This window comes from Notamacropus eugenii, chromosome 1 (assembly GCF_028372415.1).
Source record: "Notamacropus eugenii isolate mMacEug1 chromosome 1, mMacEug1.pri_v2, whole genome shotgun sequence".
NCBI lineage: Eukaryota > Metazoa > Chordata > Mammalia > Diprotodontia > Macropodidae > Notamacropus > Notamacropus eugenii.
In genome coordinates, this window is record NC_092872.1 from 655,208,735 (window position 1) to 655,235,432 (window position 26,698).

Below are 26,698 nucleotides of genomic sequence, written 5' to 3' on the forward strand. Positions count from 1 at the left end.
TGACATTTACCTGCTCCACCATCTTGTGTCTCAGGATCTCCCACTGGTTTCCTGAGGTGGCAGTTGCAACTAACCAGGACATGTCCCATCCTATACTCTCCCCTTCACCAGAGCAAATCCTTTCCCCTTTAATTTACCAGTGTTCGCAGGATAAAAGACTGCTGCACCCCATCTTTCTGCTGGCTTTATTTTGTAGGATTTTTCCTGTTACATCATTTTCTTGGGTTTTTGAGTTCAGTAAGGGAGAGTATCAGTGACTTACTGGTTATTCCAACATCTTGGCTCCTAGAAGAGTAATCTACTGTTCAATAAACCCAAAGCCTCCGGCTTCTGGGATAAGAGCTCATTATTTGACAAAAACTGCGGGGAAAACTGGGGGAAAATATGACAGAAACTAGTCATAGACCAAAATTTTACCCTATGTGCCAAGATAACCTCAAAATGTGTATATTGATTAGACATAATGGGTGATACCATAAGAAAATTAGGAAACCATGAAATAGTTTGTCAGATTTGGGGAGAATGGAATAGTTTGTGACCAAACAAAAGATATCATATATTATATAATATAAAATGGATAATTTTGAATGCATTAAATTTAAAAGGTTTGACACCAACAAGCCAATGCCACCAACACCATAAAGGAATAGAAAGCTGGAAAACATTTTTCAGGCAGTTTCTCTGAGAAAGATTTTATTTCTCAAAGATATAGACAATTGAATCCAATTTATAAGAATACAAAACATTCCCAAAATAATAACTTGTCAAAGGATATGAACAGGCAGTTTTCAGAGGAAGAAATTGAAGCTATCTATAATCATATGAAAAAAATATTCTAAACGACTATTGATTAGAGAAATGCAAATTAAAACAACTTGGAGATAACACATCACATCTATGTGATTGGCTAACATGACAAAACAGGAAAATGATAAATTGAGATTTGTCAGAATTGGAAAATTAATGCATTGATGGTGGAGTTGTTAACTAATCTACCCATTCTGAAGGGCAAGTTGGAGCTATGCAGAAAGGGTTACAAACTCTCCATACCCTTAGACTTAGAAATAATATTTCTAGCTAGGCCTGTATGCCAAAGAGATCATAAAGAAGGGGAAAGGATATTTACATTTATAACAGCTCTTTTTGTAGTAGCAATGTGTTGGGAACATAGGAGACGACCCTCATTTGAGGGATGGCTGAAGAAGTTGTGGTATATGAATGCAACAGAAGATTACTGTTCCTAAGAATTTATGAGCAGGAAGATTTCAGAAAATCTTAGACTTGAATGAACTTATGCTGAATGAAATGAACAGAACCAGGAGAATATTGTACACACTAATATTGTTTGGTAAACTTTGATAGACTTAGCTCTTCTCAGCAATATTGTTACAAATCTGTTGCAATTCCAAAAGACTCACAATGGAAAAGGTTTTCCACATCCACAGAAAGAATTGTGGAGTCTGAATACTGATCAAAGCATACTAGTTTCTCTCTCTCTCTCTCTCTCTCTCTCTCTCCCTCTCTCTCTCTTTCTCTCTCTCTCTCTCTCTCTTTCTCTCTCTCTCACTCTCGCTTTCTTGTCATTTTTTCCCTTTTTCACAACGTGACTAATATGGGAATATGTTTAATATAATTATACATATGTAGCTTATATAAGATTGCATGTGACTTGGGAAGATGGAAAGAGAAGGAAGGGAAAAATTGGAACTCAACATTTTATAAAAGTGAATGTAGAAAACTAAAAATAAATTTAAATATGATTTTTAAAAGGAAAAAAATTGAATCTGAAGTGAAGTCAAATACCAACCGAAAGTGATTATTCTATATTGAGATAACATCATTAAAAGTCTAAATTTGACACTTCACCAATTCAGCCCATTATTTCCATTTCTCTTCTAGTGCAAGAAGCACATATTTCAGCTCTCTTCTATACTATATTTCTTCAGTTCTTTGAAAATAGCTACAAAGTGATCTTCAGATTGAACTTTCTAAGTACCTATTTTGAAATAACATCAAAACATTTGTTTTAGAAATCAAATACAACCATTTAATAGAGATATTGAACACTAGAGAAAGCAGTAGTCAAAAATAGTTTTAAACATCCTTTTCTGATTGCTTTTTAACTATTAAGTTAGATCACATATATTTATGATAATTTGAATGATGAAGAAATTAGGGACAAGGATAAACCAGAAGACCTCAAAAAGTTTGTTCAATTGTTTAGGAAGAGTCCATATTTAAAAATACTTTAATATTCACAAGATGCATTACAATTTCTTTTTTTTTTTATTTAACTTTTAACATTTATTTTCACAAAATTTTGGGTTACAAATTTTCTCCCCTTTTATCTCCTCCCCCCCAAACCCAAGCATTGTAATTGCCCCTGTAACCAATCTGCTCTCTCTTCTATCCTCCCTCTCTGCCCTTGTCTCCGTCTTCTCTTTTGTCCTGTAGGGCCAGATAGCTTTCTTTACCCCTTAACCTGTATTTCTTATTTCCTAGTGGTAAGAACATTATAGTTGATCCTAACACTTTGAGTTCCAACTTCTTTAGCTCCCTCCCTCTCCACCCCTTCCCTTTGGAAGGCAAGCAATTCAATATAGGCCAAATCTGTGTAGTTTTGCAAATGATTTCCATAATAGTTGTGTTGTATAGGACTAACTATATTTCCCTCCATCTTATCCTGTCCCCCATTACTTCTATTCTCTTATGATCCTTTCCCTCCCCATGAGTGTCGACCTCGGATTGCATTCTTCTCCCCATGCCCTCCCCTCTATCGTCCTCCCCACCCTGCTTGTGCCCTTGTACCCCACTCTCCTGTATTGTGAGATAGGTTTTCCTATCAAAATGAGTGTGCATTTTATTCTTTCCTTTAGTGGAATGTGATGAGAGTAGACCCCATGTTTTTCTCTCGCCTCCCCTCTTTATCCCTTCACTAATGAGTCTTTTGCTTGCCTCTTTTATGAGAGATAATTTGTCCCATTCAATTTCTCCCTTTCTCCTCCCAATATTTCTCTCTCACTGCTTGATTTCATTTTTTTTAAGATATGATCCCATCCTCTTCCATTCACTCTGTGCACTCTGTTTCTATGTATGTGTGCATGTGTGCATGTGTGTGTGTGTACTCCCACCCAGTACCCAGATGCTGAAATGTTTCAAGAGTTACAAATATTGTCTTTCCCTGTAGGAATGTAAACAGTTCAACTTTAGTAAGTCCCTTATGACTTCTCTTTGCTGTTCACCTTTTCATGGTTCTCTTCATTCTTGTGTTTGAAAGTCAAATTTTCTTTTCAGCTCTGGTCTTTTCATCAAGAAAATTTGAAAATCCTCTATTTCATTGAAAGACCATTTTTTCTCCTGAAGTATTATACTCAGTTTTGCTGGGTAGGTGATTCTTGGTTTTAGTCCTAGTTCCTTTGACTTCCGGAATATCCTATTCCATTCCCTTCTATCCCTTAATGTAGAAGCTGCTAGATCTTGTGTTATCCTGATTGTATTTCCACAATACTTGAATTGTTTCTTTCTAGCTGCTTGCAATATTTTCTCTTTCACTTGGGAATTCTGGAATTTGGCCACAAGGTTCCTAGGAGTTTCTCTTTTTGGATCTCTTTCAGGCGGTGTTCTGTGGATTCCTTGAATATTTATTTTGCCCTCTGGTTCTAGAATCTCAGGGCAGTTTTCCTTGATAATTTCATGGAAGATGATGTCTAGGCTCTTCTTTTGATCATGGCTTTCAGGTAGTCCCAAAATTTTTACATTGTCTCTCCTGAATCTATTTTCCAGGTCAGTTGTTTTTCCAATCAGATATTTCACATTATCTTCCATTTTTCCAATCTTCTCACTATGTTCTGTGATATCTTGCTTTCTCACAAAGTCCTTAGCGTCCATCTGTGCCATTCTCGTTTTGAAAGAACTATTTTCTTCAGTGAGCTTTTGAATCTCCTTTTCCATTTGGCTAATTCTGCTTTTGAAAGCATTCTTCTCCTCATTGGCTTTTTGAACCTCTTTTGCCAATTGAGTTAGGCTAGTTTTCAAGGTGTTAATTTCTTGAACATTTTTTTGGTTCCCCTTTAGCAGGGAGCTGATCTGCTTTTCATGCTTTTCTTTCATCCCTCTCATTTCTCTTCCCAGTTTTTCCTCCACCTCTCTAACTTGATTATCAAAATTCTTTTTGAGCTCTTCCATGGCCTGAGCCCATTGGGTGGGCTGGGACACAGAAGCCTTGATTTCTGTGTCTTTGTCTGATGGTAAGCATTGTTCTTCCTCATCAGAAAGGAAGGGAGGAAATGTCTGTTCTCCAAGAAAGTAGCCTTCAATAGTTTTATTTCTTTTCCCTTTTCTGGGCATTCTCCCCAGCCAGTGACTTGACCTCTGAATATTCTCCTCACACCCACCTCGCCTCCTGGTCCTCCCAGCCAGCGTTTGGGGACTGAGATTCAAATGCTGCTTCCCGCCTTAGGGGTTTTGGCGGGGGCAGGGCTGCTATTCAGTGTGAGATTATGTTCAGGTGGTCAGGTTGGGGCAGGGCTGCCTCTCAGGCTCAGTTTCCTCAGGGGGTTTATGCACAGACCTTCCACAATGGATCCAGGCTCCCGCCCGCTTAGGGAGCCCCTGTCTCCAGCCGCCTCTCAGCTTCTACCTCCCGCCCCAAATCATGGGGGCACCCCACTCCCCTCTCGACCAGCCAAAGAGATTCTCTCACCGACCCCCGTCACCTGTGGGCGGAGGGACTTGTGTGGCTGCTGGAGATCCCGTCCCTGAAGCCTGCTCGGGTCTGTTTCTCTTGGTTCTGTGGCCGCAGCAGGTCTGGACTGGGCTGGGCTCCGCGTCTGCAGCATGACGGACCTTTTGCGAGAGGTTTGCAGGTCCCTCTGTGGGTGGAGGGACCCACGTGGCTGCTGGAGATCCCGCCCCTGAAGTCTGATCGGATCTTTTCTTCTCGGTGCCCGCGGCCGCTGCAGGGCTGAACTCAGCTCCCAGTCCCGGCGCCCAGTCCACAGCGTGAAGGACCCCCCGCGAGAGGTTTGCAGGTCTCTCCAGAACAGAAATCTCCCTCGCTCCAATATTCCATGGCCTCTGGGTGCAGAATTCACCGTGAGTTGGTCCCCTGTAGCCGTTCTGTGGGTTGTGGGTTTGGAGCTATGTGTATGTGCATCTTTCTACTCTGCCATCTTGGCTCCGCCTCTACAATTTCTTTAAAACAACATTTCACTACAAGTCCCCTGGCAATACACAACACTTATTACTTTAGGGCATTAAGATTCTATGCTTTAAATTACCTGACATTACTGGAGCATTTAGTGACTTAGTAAGGAAGAAAAAGAAGATATTACTGTCATTACTGATTATCCAGATAAAAATAGATACTACAAGAAGAAAAAAGTCATTTTGATTGAAACTGTTAGATTGGTTTACGTGTTACCAGGATCTGAGCATGAGCAGAAAATATTCGCTAGCTTTCTATTCAAAGATGTTCCTAAGTTACTTTTTAGAGAGACAAAGGAAATAACTACCTTTTCTATATTTTACTTTTGATAGTCGCTGATAGTTAAATTTGTTTGAAACAAGTTAAATGGGTGAATAGAATAGATATTTGGAACTGATGTCAATCCAAAAGAATAATGAGAATGATGGGTGAGATATTGAACTGTCACATGAGGGGAATAGAAACAAATTAAAAGGCTAAGCTCATTATGTTCTTTTTCTCAAAACAAAACTTAGTTTAACAGAGGATGAATAGAGTATATCCCTTTTTAATGTAAGTAGTCTTGGCTACCAAAAGAAATGTATGCTTTCAAGTTCTTAAAACAGTGTGTATGTGTTTGTATATGTATGTATATATATATATATACATGTATGTACATGTGCGTATGTGTATATGATTCTGTGTGTATGTATATACGCATGTGGATATATGTACATATGTGTTCATATATATGTTGTATGGGTATGTATGTATGTATAAGTATAATATGTGTGTATGTATATGGGTAGGCATGTATGGGCATATGGGTATCTGTGTGTGTGTGTGTGTGTGTGTGTATTTGTGCAGATAGACAGATAGATTGATGGATAGCCAGACAGACAGACAGAGGGCACAGGTTGAGCTGAATATGAAAGGATGATATCAAAAAAATAAAATTTACTCTTGAGTGGAATGTACTAGGAGTAAGAGAAACAAAGGTAGAATGTACCAAATTATTTCACATAAAAGAGGAATGAGAGTTTTTACAATGGAGGGGATAAGGAGAGAGATGAAAATGAATCTTACTCTCATGGCATTTGGTTTATGCAGGGAATAACACAAATTCAATTTGGTATGGAAATCTATGTTACAAAGCAGGAAAGTGGGGGAGGGGTGAAGCTATAGGAGAAGCAACATAATAGAAAGGATGGTAGATTGGGGGAACTAGTAAACAGCAGGAAAGACTATTGTGGGGGGGACGGGTCAAGGGAGAGAATGGAATAAATGGAGGGCAGGAAAGGACATAGGGAAATGTGATAAGTTTTTCTCAACATAACTGTTATGGAAGTGTTTTGCATGGCTGCACATGTATGACCTATACCTAATTGCTTGCTTTCTTAATGAGAGTGGGTGGGGAGGGAGGAGAGGGGCCAACAGGTATCATTTTTGCATGCAAGTGGGAAATTAGATGTACAAGCAATGGAGTATAAAATTCATTTTGCCCTACAGAAAAAAGAAAGGATGGGGATGCAAGAAGGGGGACAGAATGGAGGAAGGGGTGGATGGGATGCAGGCTGTCATAGGAGGGGAGATATGAGGAGAAAATTTTGAATGCAATTTCTTGTGAAAGTGAATGCTGAAAACTGAAATTAATAAATTTTATGCATTTTTAAAAGAAAATTATTAGGAGAAAAGTGATGAAAAGGACAAAGTTAGATGATAGTCTTTTTAAAATCATTCCTGTTTTCTGATTTGTGAAATCACATGATATACTTGGCCAGCTCCTGCCTAAGTTCTTAAGTAGGCTGAATATCTGTGGGGGCTGGAGTGAAGTGGAGACAAAACAACAGGTGATTCTTTGGGAGGAATGACAGTTGGACAACATAATCCAATGTATTTGTTGGGAGTTATAGAATTTGTGAGAATATATTGAATTATTATTAGTAAAATATTACTACAATCTTCAATGCCTTTTACTTTTGACTACAGAGCAATTTCTATTGAAGGAGTAGGAGAGACCATAAGATTTTGTTGAACTGAAACGTCATTCTTAGTCACTAGTGTGATATGGCCAAGAAAAAATAAAGTATTGCAGCATTAAACAATACATGCATAGTAAGGGCACCCAGGATGAAGAAGGGAGAAATCTCTTTGTACTCTGCTCTGGTCAGCAAGGATATTGACAAACTTTAAATAGATGCAGGGCATCCAGAATGGTGAAAAGCTTCATGTTCATGCCATAAAACAACATAAGAGAAATGACTGAAGTAACTAAGAATGTTTAATGTCGTAATGTCTAAGGGAAAGAATGGGAGGTAATGCTTGATGAGATTCTGTACTAGGAAGCTATATTCAGGCTAGGAAGCTAGCCTCTCTCCTGAGCCTCAGTCCTATAGTATTAAGGCACTTTTAGCCATCTTAAACTGGATATAAAATAGGCATCTTGAGTTAGCCTGGGATTTCAGGTTCTGGGAGCCAAGATAGTGCAGTGATCAGTAACTGCTATCTCCCTCCTCTTGTTGACCTTGACCAACCCAGAGATTAAAAACCCTGGAACAGTGGGAGCAGCAGAAGGGGTAAACCAGACCCTCAGCACAGGAGGCTAGAAAGATCGCTATGGAGCATTGCTCTAGCTGTGGTCAAAGGTGACCAGTGCAGGATCAGAGCTGTCCCAGACAGTTCCACCTCAACAAACCAAGAGAAGATCCTGAAGTTACCCTGGATGTAGCATATTAAGTGTGGGGGAGGGGTGGTCTGGACACTTGAGGCTTCTCTGCTGAGCTAGAGCATAAGCAGGCTCAGTTTTCTGGGCTAGTGGTTTCCTGATTTCACTGGCGTGCTGAGGCAGTTGCTGGCTTTACGCCTCTGGGGTTCAAGATCTTCTTCCAGCAAAAGGAACCTTCCTTAGCAATCTTTCTAGCCTCCTGTGCTGAGAAGCTGTTTATCCCTTCTGCTACTCCCATTGTTCCAGGTGTTTTTCAGCGGAAATAATCTCTGGGCTGGTCAAGGTCAACAAGGGAAGTGAGATAGCAGTTACTGATTACTCTGCCATCTTAGCTCCTGGAACCAGAAAATTCTCAAATTGTATTATAAAGTAGGAATTATCAAAACCACCTGGTACTGGCTAAGAAACAGAAAGGTAGACCAATGGAATATGTTAGGTACCCAAGACACAGTAGTCAGTGAATACAGGAATCTACTGTTTGATAAACCTAGGTACTCCAGCTTCTGGGATAAGAACTCACTGTTTAACAAAAATTGCTGGGAAAACTGGATAACTGCATGGTGGAAACTAGGCATAGACCAAGGCCTGGCACCATACACAAGAATAAAGTCCAAATGGGTACATGATCTAGGTATAAAAACTGATAATATAAACAAATTAGTGGAGCAAGGAGTAGTGTATTTATCAGATTTATGGAGAAAGAAAGAATTTTTGACTAAACAAGAGATAGAAAACATTATGAAATGCAAGATGGATAATTTTGATTACATTAAATTGAAAAGTTTTTGCACAAACAAACCCAATGCAACCAAGATTGGGAGGGAATTAGAAAACTGGGAAAGACTTTTTGCAACTAGTGTCTGTGATAAAAGCCTCCTTTCTAAAATATATAGAGAACTGGGTCAAATGTACAAGAATACAAGTCATTCCCCAACTGATAAATGATCCAAAGATATAAACAGGCAGTTTTCTTAGGAAGAAATAAAAGATATTTATAGCCATTTGAAAAAATGCTCTAAATCACTATTGACTAGAGAGATGTAAATCAATTTAACTCTGAGATGCCACGTTACACCTCTCAGATTGACTAACATGACAAAACAGGATGATGACAAATGTTGGAGAAGATGTGGGAGAGTTGAAACACTAATTCTTTTTTGGTGGAGCAGTGAGCTGATCCTGCCTTTCTGGAGAGCAATTTGGAACTATACCCAAAAGCCTACAAAAATGTTTATACTCTTTGACCCAGCAATACTGTTTAGCCTAGGCCTGTATTCCCAAGAGATCATAAAAATGGGAAAGGGTCCCACATGAACAAAAATATTTATAGCAGCAGTCTGTGATGGTCAAAAACTGGAGATGAAGGGGACTCCCATGAATTGAGGAATGGCTGAATAAATTGTGGTATATGAATGTAATGGAATACTACTGTGCTGCAAGAAATGATTAACAGGAAGGGTTCAGAGAGGCCTGGAAATGCTTACATGATCTGAAGCTGAATGAAAGGAAAAGAACTGGGAGAACTTTATACACAGCAACAACCATAGTGTGAAGATGTTTTCTGATAGACTTAGAACTTCATTTCAATGTAAGGACTTGAAAAATTCCCAGTGGTCTCTTAAGGCAAAATGCCTTTCTCATCCAGAGAACAAACTACGGAATTCGATAACAGAATGTAGCAGAACACTTTCTTTTGTATTATGTTTTGGTTTTTTTTATTATTTCTCCCACTCATTTTGATTCTATGCAACATGAATAAGGTGTAAATATGTTTAATAGGAATGTATGTATAGAGCCTATATAAAATTTTTTGCTGACTTGGGGAGGGAGGGCGAACGGAGAGGGGAAGGAGGGGGAGGGAGGAGGAAAAATCTAAGTTATATGGAAGTGACTGTAGAACACTGAAGACAAATAAAATAATAATAATAAAATAAAATAAAATAAAATAGGCATCTTGAACTAAATATGTTGAAATGGCAATAATTGTTTCTACCTTTTCTAAGTAAACTATACTCTATTTTTAGCCTCTCTAGCACCATCCCAATGGTCATGACAATTTCATGAAGAATTCTGCATTTCTACAATCCTACTCTTGTGCCTCATGATGCCACATTAGTCACCCTGGGTTCTTAAAGGTTATGCCAATAGAACACATGCTCTCGAAGGTTCATCCTGGCTAGATTCACGTCAAGCTTTGGTGCAGCAACACATTCAATTTGTTTTCCATGGTTAAGAGTAGGACTATGCATCTCTAGTTTCTCTCCTGAGCTCCAGCCCCATATCAGCAAATGTTAGATGTCATGTATGTATCAAAAATTCAATCTAGATAAATGTAAAATGATAATCATCAGTGTCTAGTCACTCGGTGATGAATTCTTTGGTCACGTAAATCCAATATGAAATAAATTAGAGAGAAATAAATCAATACGAAATTACTGCAGTATCTAAATATGAAATATTAATACAGTGTTATTCCAAGAAAATATATAGAAAATATGATTACCCATATACGACAAAAAATCACTCTCTAAATATTACGTTCTGGATCTACTTCCTTGGATTATGGATAAACAAAACCAATCTGTGAAACAATGAAGATTTATCACTCAGCATTAAGAGCTGAAGTGGATAAATGAGTCAATTTAACCAACATTTTACTTACAAAACTATAAGTTTAATATTCATCAATAATGTTCAGTATTTGCAAGATAACCTTAATTGCAATTTTTTCACATTATGCTATTAAAATTCCTATTAAAAGGGCATTTTTATAATGGCTTGGAATCTAAGGAAAGATAATGATTCTCTGATTTTATGCCATACATAAATAATGCCTAGAAAAGTTAGTATTTTAATATTGTTCTAAAAAATCCTGAACACAAGGCCATAATTTTGTTTGCTATTTCTGCTTAGTGTCTGATTGACAAGTCCTGAGAATTTAATAAATATTGGGAATAGTGAATATTAGTCATATTAATAATAATGTTAATAGTGTTTTTCCATCACAGTGGGGTTTGTTTTTCTTCAAATTTTCTTTACAGTGCTGCTTCAAGTTGAACAAGAAGTGTATTCATTTAATCATCTCCTTTTTAATTCCCAATTCCTATATTCATGTCTAAACACATAAACATTTTTCAATTCAAAGTTTTAGAGCAATCAGACTTGGAACATAATCAGGGCTTATGCTTAAGCTGTGTCCTTCTTCATGTGTAACTGATATGTGTGTTTGGGGGAAGAGAGAGATTGACTGAGTGATTAAGTCATTCTATACATATACGTGCTAGTACTGTCTGCCATCCCCTCAGTATCATATTAAGAACAGCTTTTAACGTATCAGTGCCCTGTAGCATCAGCAATAAGGTGATTGTTAAGTCATTATACCATCAAAGCTTTGATATAACCACAAATTTTATCATCCTCATTTCTCCTTTATCTCAACCTACCTTTCATTTATTCCATACTATTTTTAAGCCCTATGTGTAATACAAAGTCCTATAACAAATGCTCTCTGCCCTAAACGTCTACATAAAGCACACATACACGTATAAAACGTTGGATAACACATAGAATAGCATAAATGTTCTGACAAGTAGTGTGTGATTAAATAATTAATGAAGAGTACAATGAGTTCCATGAATTTTGGAAGTCAGAGAAATTGCAATGTATTCACAATAGTCAGAGAAGATTTCATAATGGTAATGATAGTAAGATCTTGAATGATGGATGTCTTGGATACACAGAAAAGAGTGAATTCCACGTTAATGCAATCTGGGTAAAGACACAGAAACCCAAATGACTATAAAATTCTTTAGAGGGTAATTTTTCCTATTAAGTCATAATTCAGAGTTTTGGGAGAAAAATGAGATATATCTTCCTTATCATCAAAGAGCATTTGTTAAATCACATGTAAAATGTGATGCAGACTGTAAGCTCCTTGAGGATAAGTCAATGCTTTTCCATCTTTACATGTTCCACAGCACCTTGCACAATGAGTTGTACAGACTAAATCTTTATTGAGTGAATTGCTAAACAATGTACTTGTAAAACAGCATTCATTATCTGTCTTCTAGAAATTAACAATTTAGTTTGTATTCATTCTGTAATTTTTGCTTAAATATCTGCATTTTAAAATTGGCATAATTTTTTTTAACGTTTAATTAATAATTCACAATCATGGAGTTATACCTTCCTCTTCGAAATCACACTTCATGAGTATAAGTAACATGGTTAGTTGATAGAAACTGACCATTTTTTTTTTCTGATCTGGTAGGGACAACAGGCACATGTCATCTTTCGAGCATTTCTTAGCAGGAACCTGACAATGAGATAACATTAATGTAGATGGGCATCTGGCCCTGTTTCTCACAGCTCCAAGCAGTAGCAATCATTTGTCCAGAGACGAGTACTATAAATTTGCAGTTATTTATTATGGTGTGGCATCATCCAAACAGCTAAACTCCTTCCTACATTACTGACTTTCTCAGGATATTCCTATATAGAGAAGTTAGAGTTGCAGAACATATCAGAACCCTTTGTACACTAAAATGTTCATATTGAAAGTCAAGCTCATCTGAAATATGGGGTTATGACAAAATATAGTTGTTTGAAACTGATGTTTGATCATTTAACTAGGGGTTGTCCAATATGGGACAGAAATAAAAGCAATTCTATTTTTGTTCTGTCTTGTAATAGTATATGTACTGTTTATTATGAGTGTGTGAGTTCTGGGTTTAGGTAGTGGGAAACAAAGATTTTTTTCATGTCATTTCAGAGTTTCTACTCACTTGACAAATTTAATCCTAGAGGGAAAAAAATCTGGATTAAAGAAAGTGATTTTAGTAGCAGGATGACTATAGCACAGTAATTCCCCTCCACTCTGGACTAGCATTTCTGAGGCAGTGAGTGAGCTTTTACAGACATTGATGTTTTCATTTGCCTCATTAATAAAGAAGACTTTTATGTAGTAATTTCAGATAGGCCAGCTTTGCAAATATTTTGCATTATTGAGATAGGCTGATAGAGCTCAGTAAGAGAGGGAGGGAAAGTGTTTAGAAATCTAATTAACAACTGGTATTGGAAGCTATCTGATTAAAAATGGACACCCAAATATAGGAAGGATACTACTTCAACTGAGAATTCACATAGCCTCATTTGCAAGGGGAAGGAGGGTGGTAACATTCTGAATTGGATTATTTTTCTGAGGTTCGAAGAATTGTAGTGACTATATTAAATGGGAATGAGATGGGTCCATACAGAGGAAAATGTTACTGCTCTGTAAGGATTCACATGAACAAGAAGACACACACAATCATGATCTTATTATGTGTTATGCGCTGTGCTTAGCCCTGGGGATATAAAGAAAATCAGAGAATGTTGTCTCTGCCCTCAAGGACCTCACATTTGAATAAGACAATATATAAATATCCATGTACATAAATAGAATAGATGGAAGATAATTTCAGAGCAAGGCATTACCATTCTAGGAGTAGGAAAGGCCTCTGGCAGAAGGTAGAATTCTGTTATACTCCCATATCAGTAGCAAAATGAGACCTAAAGTGAAGTATACCTAAAGTGTATTTCACAGCAGAAGGATCTGGGCAATGAAGAAATGATCTGAGGAAGAATAAAGTTAGCCATATTCCCACAAAAATGTCTTAGAGGATATTCTCCGTTGAAACATTTTGATTCATTTATGTGAAAAAGCCTTTGTGTAATGTCAATGGAAGGAAGTTGCAAAGTAACATGGCGATGATTATAATTGGGCATCAACATTATGTAGAGTGGATAGTTAGCTAGTCTCAGAGTCAGATAGACCTTTCCTCAAGTATTGCCTCTGACACATAATGGCTGTGTGATATTGGACAGTTAACTCAGCCTCTCAGTTCCTCCAGGAAGCTCTCTAAAAGCAGGTGTACATCTGCATTTGTAGAAGTAACATCTTCACTAATTTCTCATAAAAATTAATTTAAAATATTTTTCTTCCTCTTTCCCTCCTGCTTTCTTTCTCTTTCTTTCTTTTTTCTTTCCTTCTTTCTTTTCTTCCTTCCTTCCTTTCCTTCTTTCTTTCTCTTCTTTCTTTCTTTCTTTCTTTCTTTCTTTCTTTCTTTCTTTCTTTCTTTCTTTCTTTCTTTCTTTCTTTCTTTCTTTCTTTCTTCCTTCCTTCCTTCCTTCCTTCCTTCCTTCCTTCCTTCCTTCCTTCCTTCCTTCCTTCCTTCCTTCTTTCTTTCTTTCTTTCTTTCTTTCTTTCTTTCTTTTCTTTCTTTCTTTCTTTCTTTCTTTCTTTCTTTCTTTCTTTCTTTCTTTCTCTCTTTCTCTCTTTCTTTCTCTCTCTCTCTTTCTTTCTTTCTTTTCTTTCTTTCCTTCTTCGTTTCATTCTTTCTTCATTTCTTTATTCCTTCCTTCCTTCAATACTTAGTACTTAGGAAAATATCTGCCCATAATAACTTAAAAGTGTTTATTATTAAATGATATTATGACACTATTATCTAAATGTGAATTTTAATGTAATATAATATGAGCGGCATAGACTTATTCAGTGAGCCCTATCAAATAATTCCAGGTATGATGTTTCTGTTCATATCTAAAGGTTCAACTCTGAACTGAGGTCTGGAAGGAAAGGTGAGAATTATCTCAAGCCATCAGAAACAACAATGTGTGGGAGAGTATATCACATTTATGTACCTATACCTACTTTTTTCCTCCCTTCATTGCTGATTTCTCTTCGTAGGCCTCCTACATGAACTAGAAGATTCTACGGTTCACTTGAGGTACTGAAACAAAATAATATTTTGTCCCTTCTCAGCATAGATTTGAGTTTCTGAACAAGGAGTAGGGTGGCATGATCCACACTGAAGAAGTGACTGACAAAACTTTATGTTACTCACAGAGAGGTACAGGCAGACTTTTATTCTGCTTGATGACTTTTGTAGCTTTGAATCAGGTCCTAGCTGGTACCTTAAAGAAACTGTCAGTTAAAGACTAATCCTTGAGAGGAATGTGTCTTCTGAATAGTCTTTTCTGCATCCCAAAATAAAATTCAATGTGTCACTGAATTATACAGAATACGTGATCAAATATTGTTTGCAAGCTGAATAACAGGGTGAAAAGAAGAGTTCTGATTATTTTTAGAATGATATTATTAGTTCTTGAAATCTGATCTTCTAATTGGTAAGTTTCAGGTGAATATTTACCACAGTTGGAGAATAACAATATGGAAATATTTGCAAACATGTGGCTGTTTATGCATCTTGCAGCTTGGCAAAATCAAAAACAGTTCCTTAAAACAGCATTTCTGACTTTACAAATCCATATTGAGGGAAAATCTACTACAATATAATTCAGAAATCATTGATTCTTAAGATGGAAGGAGTTTTATGGAATTATATAGTTTAGTTTTCTGTCTGTGGGCTTGTCTGTAATACTTGTATTGATTTTTCAAATGAGATAGTCAAAAGTTAAATACTACTGGTGTTTAACTTGTAAACATCCTCACATAATTTTGGTAATTAGGAAGAAATAAATCCCCCCCCCCCCCCAAATGGTACAGCAGAATTGTCCAATTCATCCCCCTGAGGTTGATGACTTCTTTGTAGAATTTCGTACATGAAAATAAAACAAATATGAAGGGAAGTGGGGAAATCTATTATCAGCTGATGTGATGCATTTTGAACAGTAACCTTACTGTGAATGACCTTTATTGCTATGAAAATCACTTAACCTCTCTGAGTCACCATTTCCTAATCTAGTAGAAAAATGTAAGATTTTGGGGATTATGCCATTTGGAAAAGTCGGAAATGTTTTGCAAAATTAGAACATTCTCTTAGACCCAATGGGGGGGGAAATCATAAGCAGTTAACAATTTATACAATAGCATTTTTAAAAGATATTACAACTCTTTTTCCATTACATTGCTGAATTCTAGCTAGTATCCTTAATCAGGTTTGCTACTAATATTTGAAAGATATGTCTGCATATATTGTTACGAAGTATAATTCTTGTCATCTCTAGGGATCCTAGAGAATTGAAATCATAAAATCTCATAGGAGTTAGTAAAAGAAATAAATATATGTAATATCATATGGGTGAGTATATATTCAAACTCAAAAAGTGATAGTTATGTATATATGTATGTATGTATGTAGGCATAGGTATGCATACAAGTATATGTGTATGTGTGTGCACATACACACTATATATATATACATATGTATATATATATATATATATATATATATATATATATATATATATATATATATATATATATACATACAAGAATACATCCATCCATACATACGTATATACACATATATTTCCAGAGCTCACAGTGAAAAGAAGTATTCTATCAGTGCTGAAGTGTGGAAAGTGCACTGGGGTTGGAGTGAAAAAGACATGTTTCAATATAATCTCAGATAATTGTTTCCTTTGGCAAGGCACTGAATCTCTTTGAAATTCTCTTTCCTCTTTATGATGGGCATAATAACAGAAACCTTGCAGGGCTGTCGCAAGGATCAAATTAGATAATGTCTGTAAAGCATTATGTAAGGTTTAATGAGCTATATAAATATAAATGTGTATTTCCTTGCAAAAATCTGTATCCATTAGTAAGTCTAAGTTCCTAGAGAATTACATTTCCACATTATATGGTGTAAGTGTGTTGTTCTTGCATTGCTGCCATAAACTCCTCGATGTCAACTCAAATGTTAAGTTGGCACTTCTTTAACTGACATATTATTAATATATTCTTAGAAATATTACCCATGTAAGACCTGTTGGTTCTGATCTTGGCCATTTCATAGATTTTATCAGGAGATAAAACAGTATTGCAAATTCTTGATAAGTCTAGTATAGTATGTGTATTTCTGATCTTTACCATGTTTTAAAGATTAACTGAATGAATAAATTAATACATGAGCATTTTTTGTCTTTGTTATTATCCTCAACTTTTTTTGTAATCATTTTTTATAGCAGTTCAGTAGCAGTCATTCAAGGACAAATATAATTCGACTTTTGTTCTTTTATATTTAGTGTTCTGAAGATACGTGTGTGTGTGTGTGTGTGTGTGTGTGTGTGTATCTGTGTGGATAAAACTTTTCCTTCCCTCCTTTCTTTGAGAAATGTCTCCTGAAATAATTTCGAAGTTACTTCCTTTAATTGTCTCTCTTTTTGTTTTAATAATGCAAAATGAACCAATAATCCATCTACAGTCTTTTTCCTTACAGTTGTCATGGAAGGGAAAAGTGTTGATATTGTGGGTCTTTTCCCTTTCAAAGTGTTTCAGAATAGTACAGAATACATATATTTCAGTCTCTTGTTGGTTTGTTTTATGAAACCCGACTTGATTTTTTTTATTAATGTGTTCTGTTTTGCTTCCTTTGATATATTTTAGTTCTTTTCTTTGAGATAGTTTTGTAAAAGGAAATGAATGTTACTAGTAATTTGCATACAGTTATATTTTACTAGAAGTCTGTCATCCTCTTTTATTGTTCAGATGAGAACATACATGCAGGTTTGGTGAAATGCTAGTAACTCAATGGTAGCTAGTAGAAGAGATAGTTCTCTGCTTTTAAATTCAATGATATTGTCACTACATTGTAACATGAAAAATAATTAATACTTAACTGGCATTTCTCCATCTCCAATTAATACTTAACTGGCATATCCTCCTCTTGAAATATTGCGTTCACTGTAAAAAATATTCAATAAAATTGAATGTATATGGAATGAGATTGGATTGGGGGGAGCAGAGAAGGAACAATAAAAGGAATGAGCTGAATTCTACTAAGCCTTTTTTTTTTTTTTTTTGGCACATGAACCAATTATAATATAACAAGCTCAGAGACATCCTCCTGTTAAGCTGCTTCAGCACCTCGTCAGCACACTAAGCAAAACCAAATTCAGGAATGTTTGACTGGAACGATTGTACCTGGAAGTGCCAAGTATAACTAGTTTTATGGTCACTCCTGTAATAGTATCAAACCCTAATAGGAAAAAGGAATTTTAAAAAATGGTGGCATTCAAGACTGAAAAGCCTGAATGGCATTTTTTTGTAAATCATTTACTTCCAAAGCCAAATTGAAGCAATCACAGAAGGAAAATAAGAGCTTCCAAAAACAGGGATAAACAAAGCTATATGCGTGCTGCTCCCACTTCCCTTACTCCTTATGGGTCTCTTTACCTATTAAATGTTTAATTTTGTACAGGATACTATACTGGGCCCATATAAATATGTTACTTTTTCATCTAAAATCAATCATTTACCACACAATGTTACAGAAATAATGAGAAAAAGCCACCTCTGACCTTCATTACTTTCTTTACTCCAGTCCAAATGTATCTTCCTCACTAACTCACAGCACTCTGCAATTACATCCTTGAAAAACGACATTTTTCCAAAGCAGAAGAGAGAAGTCAAACTTAGTCAAAATGATACCCTAAAAAGATATTAAGGGAGAATTTTTAACTTCCTAGATTAGGGAATTATTTTGGTTCACCTTCCAAAGCATAAAGGCCAAACCCTAGGAATAATTATCTAGGCTTGTTCTTCCAAAGAAACTTAGTACTTCACTTTCCAAACAGTTGTAGTTTCATTTTTCAAGAAGTTTCCATTGATAACATATCATGGTTTCTAAGTCCCAATAATTTGCCCTATTTATTAAATTCTGTATAAATTATGACATAAAACATGATCTTTGTTTACTTATCTAGATGCAAGTTGCAATCCATGAAACTCACAGATTATATTTATTATTTGGTTTCCCTAAAGTAATAGAGTATTCCATAATTTGTGTGTAATGGTAAAATTATATAATTTTTAGATGTGGAAGACTGTACTTTAGCTTGTTTTGTATGACCTTCCATTAAAGAGAAATATAAGCGTGGATTACAGAAAGGCTAACATGAACACTCTATATTAAGCTCTGCATTTTTTGTTTCATGCACTAAATTGAAAACATCTGTTGTTTCCAGTGTTCTTAAAATCACTTGCTCATAACAGGGAGTCAGAAACTCTACACTTTTTCAGGTAAAAAGTGATACTTCTAAATAATTTATAATAAATCAATGCAATGTTAGTGGATATTTGTCAGTTTTAGCAACAGTCACACCAAGTATCTTTTTTTCATTGATGTGTATTGATTGAGACCTGTACTTCTCCGTATCTTTCATCTATTAAGAAGTTATTCAGTGGATGACGACATATGATATGTAATGAAATATTGTCTAGTTTAACATCTACTTAAATTCCTTTTTTATACAATTGGAATATATTACCTGTCTTTTTAAATTATCATTTTGGCTTTATATTTCTAGTCAACAGCGCCACAGAATTTCTGTTTCTTCTCTATATAAATACATGCTGACTGAAGGAAAAGATAAACCAGTATTTCTGACTAAGATAAAGATAAATTCTAAGCATATTCTGTATGGTAATAAATAAAATACTCTGCCTTAATATTTATATATAATAATTTTGAATATAGAAATTTTACTTTCAATATAACACCTCTCTAAATATAACTGATTCAGAGGAAAGTCACTATTAATATATTAGTAATTTAAAGAGGATAAAAGGAATGCCAATGTTTTATTGTCAAATACATAGTAGTATAGTACTGCAAAAGTATAATCTGTCTTCTTTGACTAATAGAAATGTTCATTTGAAAATAAGAACATGGATTTTCTGTATGACAATATCCTCAAATAAATAAATTCATTGATTAAGTAAGAAAAAGTGCTCCATCTCCACTATATTTATTTTCTATTTCCTTAGCAAGTCTATTTACATAAAAAGTGCAAAAGTTAATGTCCACTCAATGGAGTCAAATAAGCCCTAATTCAAAATCAGAAATCTTAGCATTTACTTATCTTCTCAATACAATAGGGTATAGCAGGTTAAAGTATAAAAGCAAACTTTTTTTTCACAAGCAGTGTCATGAATTATTGATAATCATTTAAAAGAATGCTCAACCTCACTAGCAATCAATGAGATGAAGACTACAAAAACTCTGAGATACCACCTCATACCATTAAATACACAACTTGATGATACTGTGAACCAGCAGATATACTAGTTTACTGCTAACAGAATTGCAAAGTTGTAGAATTTTTTTTTGTGAAAATATGCCCTGAATGTGCTGTGATAAAATAAAACAAACTTTAATAACAAAATAAATATTTGCTTGAAGATTATCAAAGCATTACTACTTGTACTATTAAAAAAATGGAAGTACTGAAAACACTAAAGCAAACAGAATAGTTGAATAAATAATGATATAACAGAAAACTATCATAACTAAGACCAATAACTAAGGGAGCTATAGAAAAATTATAAAATTAATAATGTATATTTAAAAAGAAGACAAGAGAGTGCAAAAAGAGCAAAGTTCATATAAGGAAGAAAATATGGCATATTTTGGAAAAGCAATGCATCTGACCTCAAACACTTACTAGCTGTATGACCCTACCCAAGTTGTTCAACCGCATTTGACTCAGTTGTTAGTCTGACAAATGAGCTGAAGGGAAAAAAAGACAAAACATTTCATTATCGTAGCCAAGAAAACCCCATATGGAGAGATTTATCATTGTTCAGTCATTTCAGTTGTGTCCAACTCTGGGACCTCATTGTTGGCAAGAATACTGGAGGGTTTTGCCCCTTCCTTCTCTAGCTTATTTTTCACTTTTTTTTTCATTTTAGATACTAGAAATTTGATTTTCTTTTTCTTCTTTAAAATAAAATTAACCAAAGGGTTAACTATTTTATTTTTTTCAGAGAAATATATTGGGAGGAGAAAGGGAGAAATGGAATGGGGCAAATTATCTCTCATAAAAGAGGCAAGCAAAAGACTTATTAGTGGAGGGATAAAGAGGGGAGGTGAGAGAAAAACATGAAGTTTACTCTCATCACATTCCACTAAAGGAAGGAATAAAATGCACACTCATTTTGGTATGAAAACCTATCTTACAGTGCAGGAAGATGGGGGAGAAGGGGATAGGCGGGGGAAGGGGGATGATGGAGGGGAGGGCAATGGGAGGAGGGAGCAATTTGAATTCAACACTCTCGGGGAGGGACTGGATCAAAAGAGAGAATGGAAGCGATGAGGGGCAGGATAGGTTGGAGGGAAATATAGTTAGTTTTATACAACACGACTATCATGGAAGTCATTTGCAAAATTACACAGATATGGCCTATATTGAATTGCTTGCCTTCCAAAGGGAAGGGGTGGGGAGGGAGGGAGGAAAAGAAGTTGGAACTCAAAGTTTTAGAACAACTGTCAAGTACTGTTCTTGCCAATAGGAAATAAGAAATACAGGTAAAGGCGTAGAGAAAGTTATTTGGCCCTACAGGACAAAAGACAAGATGGAGACAAGGGCAGAGAGGGATGATAGAAGAGAGAGCAGACTGGTGATAGGGGCAATTAGAATGCTCGGTGTTTTGGGGTGGGGGGAGGGGACAAAAGGGGAGAAAATTTGGAACCCAAAATTTTGTGAAAATTAGTGTTAAAAGTTAAATAAATAAAGAAAGAAAAAAAAGGAAAAAAAAATCCACCCCCTATTTTTATATCATCACACTAAAGTCAACTTATAGCCATGTACACCCTTCTAACTGCTTTAATAGAGATGCAGTATTCAAGAGTTATAAGTGTCATCTTCCTCTGTAGGGAAAAAAGTTAAATCTTATTGAATAATGTAAGGCGCCTACACCAGCTGCTTCTCTTAAAATATGCTTTGGGATTTTAGTTGATTGCACTTCCCCTGTTGTAACTCAGCCATTTAGTTTCATCTTTGTTTTATTTGATGCCTCCCTTTGTCAGTTGTGCTAGCTGCAGATTTCTGTGTGAATGAAGTCTTGTTGTAAGGTACTCATATGCTAAAGGCCTTCCTAATCCACTCAGCCTCCAGCCACTGTTTGCTCTAGAGCCAGGTGCGCTCCGCGCATAACAAAGAAGGGGATATGTTGGGACTGGAAGCTCAATCCGTGTGGACAGTCTCGGGCAGGTAAAAGTGGGACTTCTAAATCTTAGAGTCTTACGAGGCCCTCCATGAACAGCGGGGGTTCGAGAAGGTCAGACCGAGCTAGCTCGGCTAGCTCGGGTATTTCCGCCTCTCCCCCGGAGATACCTGATGGGTGGAGTCTCCCTGCCCTCGAGGTCGTCCCGGATTGGAGCACACCTAGTTACCTAACAGCACGGTATTGAGATGCAAACTGTGTGGCTGAAGATTAAGTAGGATTGAGGAAGCCTAAAAGCTCTTAGCACGTGTGGAGCCAAAGAGAAAAGTAGGGCTCCGCTTCTTTTCTTTCCTCTCTCCCCTCCCCCTCTCTCCCCCGCTTGTACTTCTACTTCCATTCCCTTAAGCTTAGCCTTCTTAGGAAATCTCCCCCTCTTCGTCCTAAGAAAGAAGAGCCCCTGCACTTGTAACCGAAACCCTGTAATAAAGCTCAACCCCTGTTTGACTCTGGAACGTCCTTTCTCTCATATGTGCATCCGGCGTGGCCAGCCGAAGACCTGGACAGGTAAGAAAGACTCGGGTAGCCCAATACAGGCCTCTAGGCTTGGCAGAATAATATATTTTTCTTATTTATATTTTGGGGGTTTTTCATTAGTCGTGTCTTTGAAGATCAAATTTTGTTTTGAGTTCTGAAATTTTCATCAAGAAACTTTGAAAGTACCCTATTTCGTTGAATACCTGTCTTTTCCCCTGAATATTATGCACAATTTTGCTGGTAGTTGATTTTTAGTTGTAATCCAAGCTTCTTGGCCTTCTGACATATTGCGTTCTAATCTCTGCAATCCTTTAACAATGAAGCTGCAAAGTCCTGTATAATCCTGACTACGAATCCTTGATATTTGATTTTTCTTCTGCCTCCTTACAGTATTTTCTCCTTGGTATGTTAGTTCTGGGATTGGATACAATATTCCTTAAAGTTTTCATTTCGGGATCTCTTTCAAGGGCTGATTGGTGGATTTTTTTCAATCACTATTTTATCCTCTGGTTCTAGGATATCAGGGAAGTTTTCCTTGATAATTTCTTCAAAGATACTCTCCAGCCTTTTTTTTTTTTGATTCATGACTTTCAGGTAGATTAGTAATTGCTAAATTATCTCTCCTGTGCTTATTCTACACCAGTTGTTTCTCCCATGAGCTATGTTAGTTTTTTTTTCTATTTTTCCCTTCTTTTAATTTTGTTTTATTGTTTCTTGATGTGTTATGAAGTCATTACTTTCCAATTGTTCAATTTTAATTTTTAAGGAATTATTTTCTTTTGTGAGTTTCTGCACCTCCTTTTTTCTGTAATCAATTCTATTTTTAAGGAGTTCTTTCCTTTTTCAAAATCATATTCATTTATTATTAATTTTCAACATTTGATTTAAACAAATTTGGAGTTCTAAATTTTTCCCCTCCCTGCTCTACCTTTCTCCATGGTGGTATGCAATTTGATATAGGCTATATATGTACAATCATAATAAACATACTTCCACATTAGTCATATTTTGAAAGAAGAATCAGAACAAAAGGAAAAAACTGTGAGAAATAAAAATAAACAGAAAAGGAAAAGAGAAAATATTATGCTTTGATCTGCATTCAGATTCCACAGTTCTTTCTCTGAATCTGGATAGCATTTTCCATCATGAGGCTTTGAAATTGCTTTTAATGATTGCATTGTTGAGAAGAACTAAATGTATTGAAAATGGTCTTCTCACACTGTAATTGTTACTATATACAATGTTCTCCTGGTTCTTCTCACTTCACTCAGCATCAGTTCATGTAGGCCTTCCAGGTTTTTTTTCTGAAATAATCTGTATGTTCATCATTTCTTATGGAACAACAGTTTTCCATGACATTTATATGCCACAGTTTGTTCAGGCAATCCCCAATTGATGGACATTCCCTCAATTTCCAATTCTTTTCTACCACAGAAAGAGCTACTATGAATATTTGTGTATACACGAGTCCTTTCCTTCTTTGTGTGACCTCATTCTGGCACACATCTAGCGTTGCTATTGCTGAATCAAAGGGTGTGCATAACTCTTTGATCATAGTTCCAAGAATGGTTGAATCAGTTCACATCTCCACCAACAATGCATTAGTGTTCGAACTTTTCCACCTCTTCTCCAACATTTATAATTTTCCTGTTTTGTTATGTTAGCCAATCTGACAAGTGTGATGTGATACCTCAGAGGTGCTAAGGAGTTCTTTTGTTCAGTGCATTTTTGAACTTATTTTTCTATTTACCCAATTTTGCTTTGCAAGGCATTCTTCTCTTCTCTTGATGTTTTTTTTTTTAACTCTGACCTGTTTTTAGGAGTTATTTCCTTCAATTGGGTATGTATCCTTTATTATGTTTTTGACTCATTTTTCATGATTTTCTTGCATCCCTATCATTTTTCTTCCTTATTTTGATGCTACTGCTCCTTTCTTTTGTCACTCAGGCTTTAACCTTAGCTTTATCATACACTCCTCAGTTTACTGCACTCTGTGTGTCTTATCCCTTGAAGCATCTTCTGGTTTCCAGTTGTGCAACATCTCTCATATTTGTCCTCTTGCTTCTTTATAAACTGCAATCACTTTTATTCAGGTTCTCTTCACCTTTAATCTGAATAAATGTCATACCTTTCTGCTGGCTATTTCTGCTGTATTTCTCTTTCTTCTAATATAGGATATTAACCTTATTTTCTTAAAATACAAATAATTTTGTTGTTGAGCTGTGTATGGACTTTTGTAAACACATTTGGAGTTTTCTTAGTGGTTTATTTCTTTCTCCAGTTCATTTTGCAGATGTGGAAACTGAGTCAAACAGATTTAAATGTCTTTCTTATGATCACACAGCTATTAAGTGTCTGAAGACAGATTTGAACTCAGCAGGATGATTTGTCCTGACATTCAACTCACCAATCTATCCGCTGTGCCATCTAATTGCCCTCATGAGCATGTTACTCTTCTACTTAACAACGAAGCCTCAAGTCTTTGAGCTGTCTGTAGGAGAAAATATGGACTTCCCTTCATTTGAATTTAAAACTCACAACCTAGGTGTAACACAAGATGTGCAAAAACATGAAATATTTTATTGGATTACAATACACTGAAGAGTATTTTGAAAGTTAAATGAGATAATGGATGGGAAGATTTTGCTAACCTTAAAGAGATATATGTATGAGAATTTTGATTGTTGATAATAATAGAAATTAGATAGATAGATAGATAGATAGATAGATAGATAGATAGATAGATAGACAGACAGACAGACAGACAGACAGGCAGATGGTACAAAGAAAATAGATAGATTCTATTCATGTAGTCAGGAAGACTGGAATTGAAATCTGACCCCAGAAATTCCTAGTTGGATGATGTAGGCAAATAATTCAAATTTTGTTTGTCTCAGTTCCGTTAAGAATAAAATGAAGATAATAATTATGATACCTACTTAACAAGGCTATTAGAGGATTGAATGAGACAATATTTGTAAAATGTCATAATCATAGTGCCTGGTACTTACCTCATGTGGAAAATGAGGATAAAAGGAAAGGTGAAAGTTAAAAAGAAATATTAATAATTCTAATAAAAACTTATAATTTCATTGACCTAGGGCAAATCTTTTAACATTTCAGGCTTTAAACAACTCTCTATGGTTATAAATTACAGAGAAGATTACCCCCTTCCCTTTGGATCTCTTTTACCATGTTACCTAGTCTGTTTTTTAATATGATATTTTCTTCAGTAATTTTTGTGTCTCTTTTAACAAACTGATGACTTGTTTTTCATGATTTTCTTGTATCACTCTCATTTCTCTTTCCAATCTTTCCTCTACTTTTATTACTTGATTTACAAAATCCTTTTTGAGCTCTTGAATGGCCTGAGACCAATTCATATTTTTCTTGGAGGTTTTGAATGTAGGAGTATTTACCTTGTTGTTTTCTTCTAAGTGTGCTTTAATCTTCATTATCACCATAGTAACTTTCTAGAGCCAGAGGGTTCTTTTTCCTATTGCTTGCTCTTCTCTCCAGATTATTACTTGATTTTTAACTTTGAAACTTGGGCTCTCCTTCCTGGATGGAGGGCATAATTTCTCAAGATTCAAGGCTTTTGTGTAGCTGTTTTCCAAGATACTCCTAGGGGCATCTAAGTTTCCAGTTCTTCAAAGGTGGTATGATCTAAGGAGAGGAGTTTACTCCTCTTGTAGCCTGTCCTGTAGTCTGTGAGTAACCACAAACACTCTTTTCTGCCCTGGCAGTCATGAGGAAGGTTTTCCCTTTATTGTGGCTTCAAGCTCTATTATGCTAATATTCCTCCTTGACCTGGGACTGCCACCCAGTACTGAAACCTGGATCTGAGTATGGGCAAGGCGACAGATTACTATGATAGCACTAGCAAAAAGGACCCCTGTAATATCCTTCTGATCCCCTTACAGTCTGTGGGCTGAGAGCTTAGGAAGCTGCCACTGCTGCTGCTGATTCAGTCACTACTAAGGCTTGCTCCTGGTTTTCTGGAGCTGGGGTTATTTTGGGGTTTGGGCTATGTTGGTGTGGCATGAACTGCACTGTACTCCACTCTCACCAAAAGAAGGGCAGACTTTTCCTGTTATCCTTCTAAGTTGTATTTAGCATCTGTTGACTGAGAGGTCTGGACACCACTGACATTGATTCAGTTGCCCTGAGGCCTTATCCAGCTTTACTAGGGCTGGATCTGCCATGGTGCAACCTGGGCTGGACTGTATTCCTCTCTCACCCTGATGCAACAGATATTTCCTACCAACCTTCCAAGTAGTATTGGACTGGAAATTTGTTTTATTCT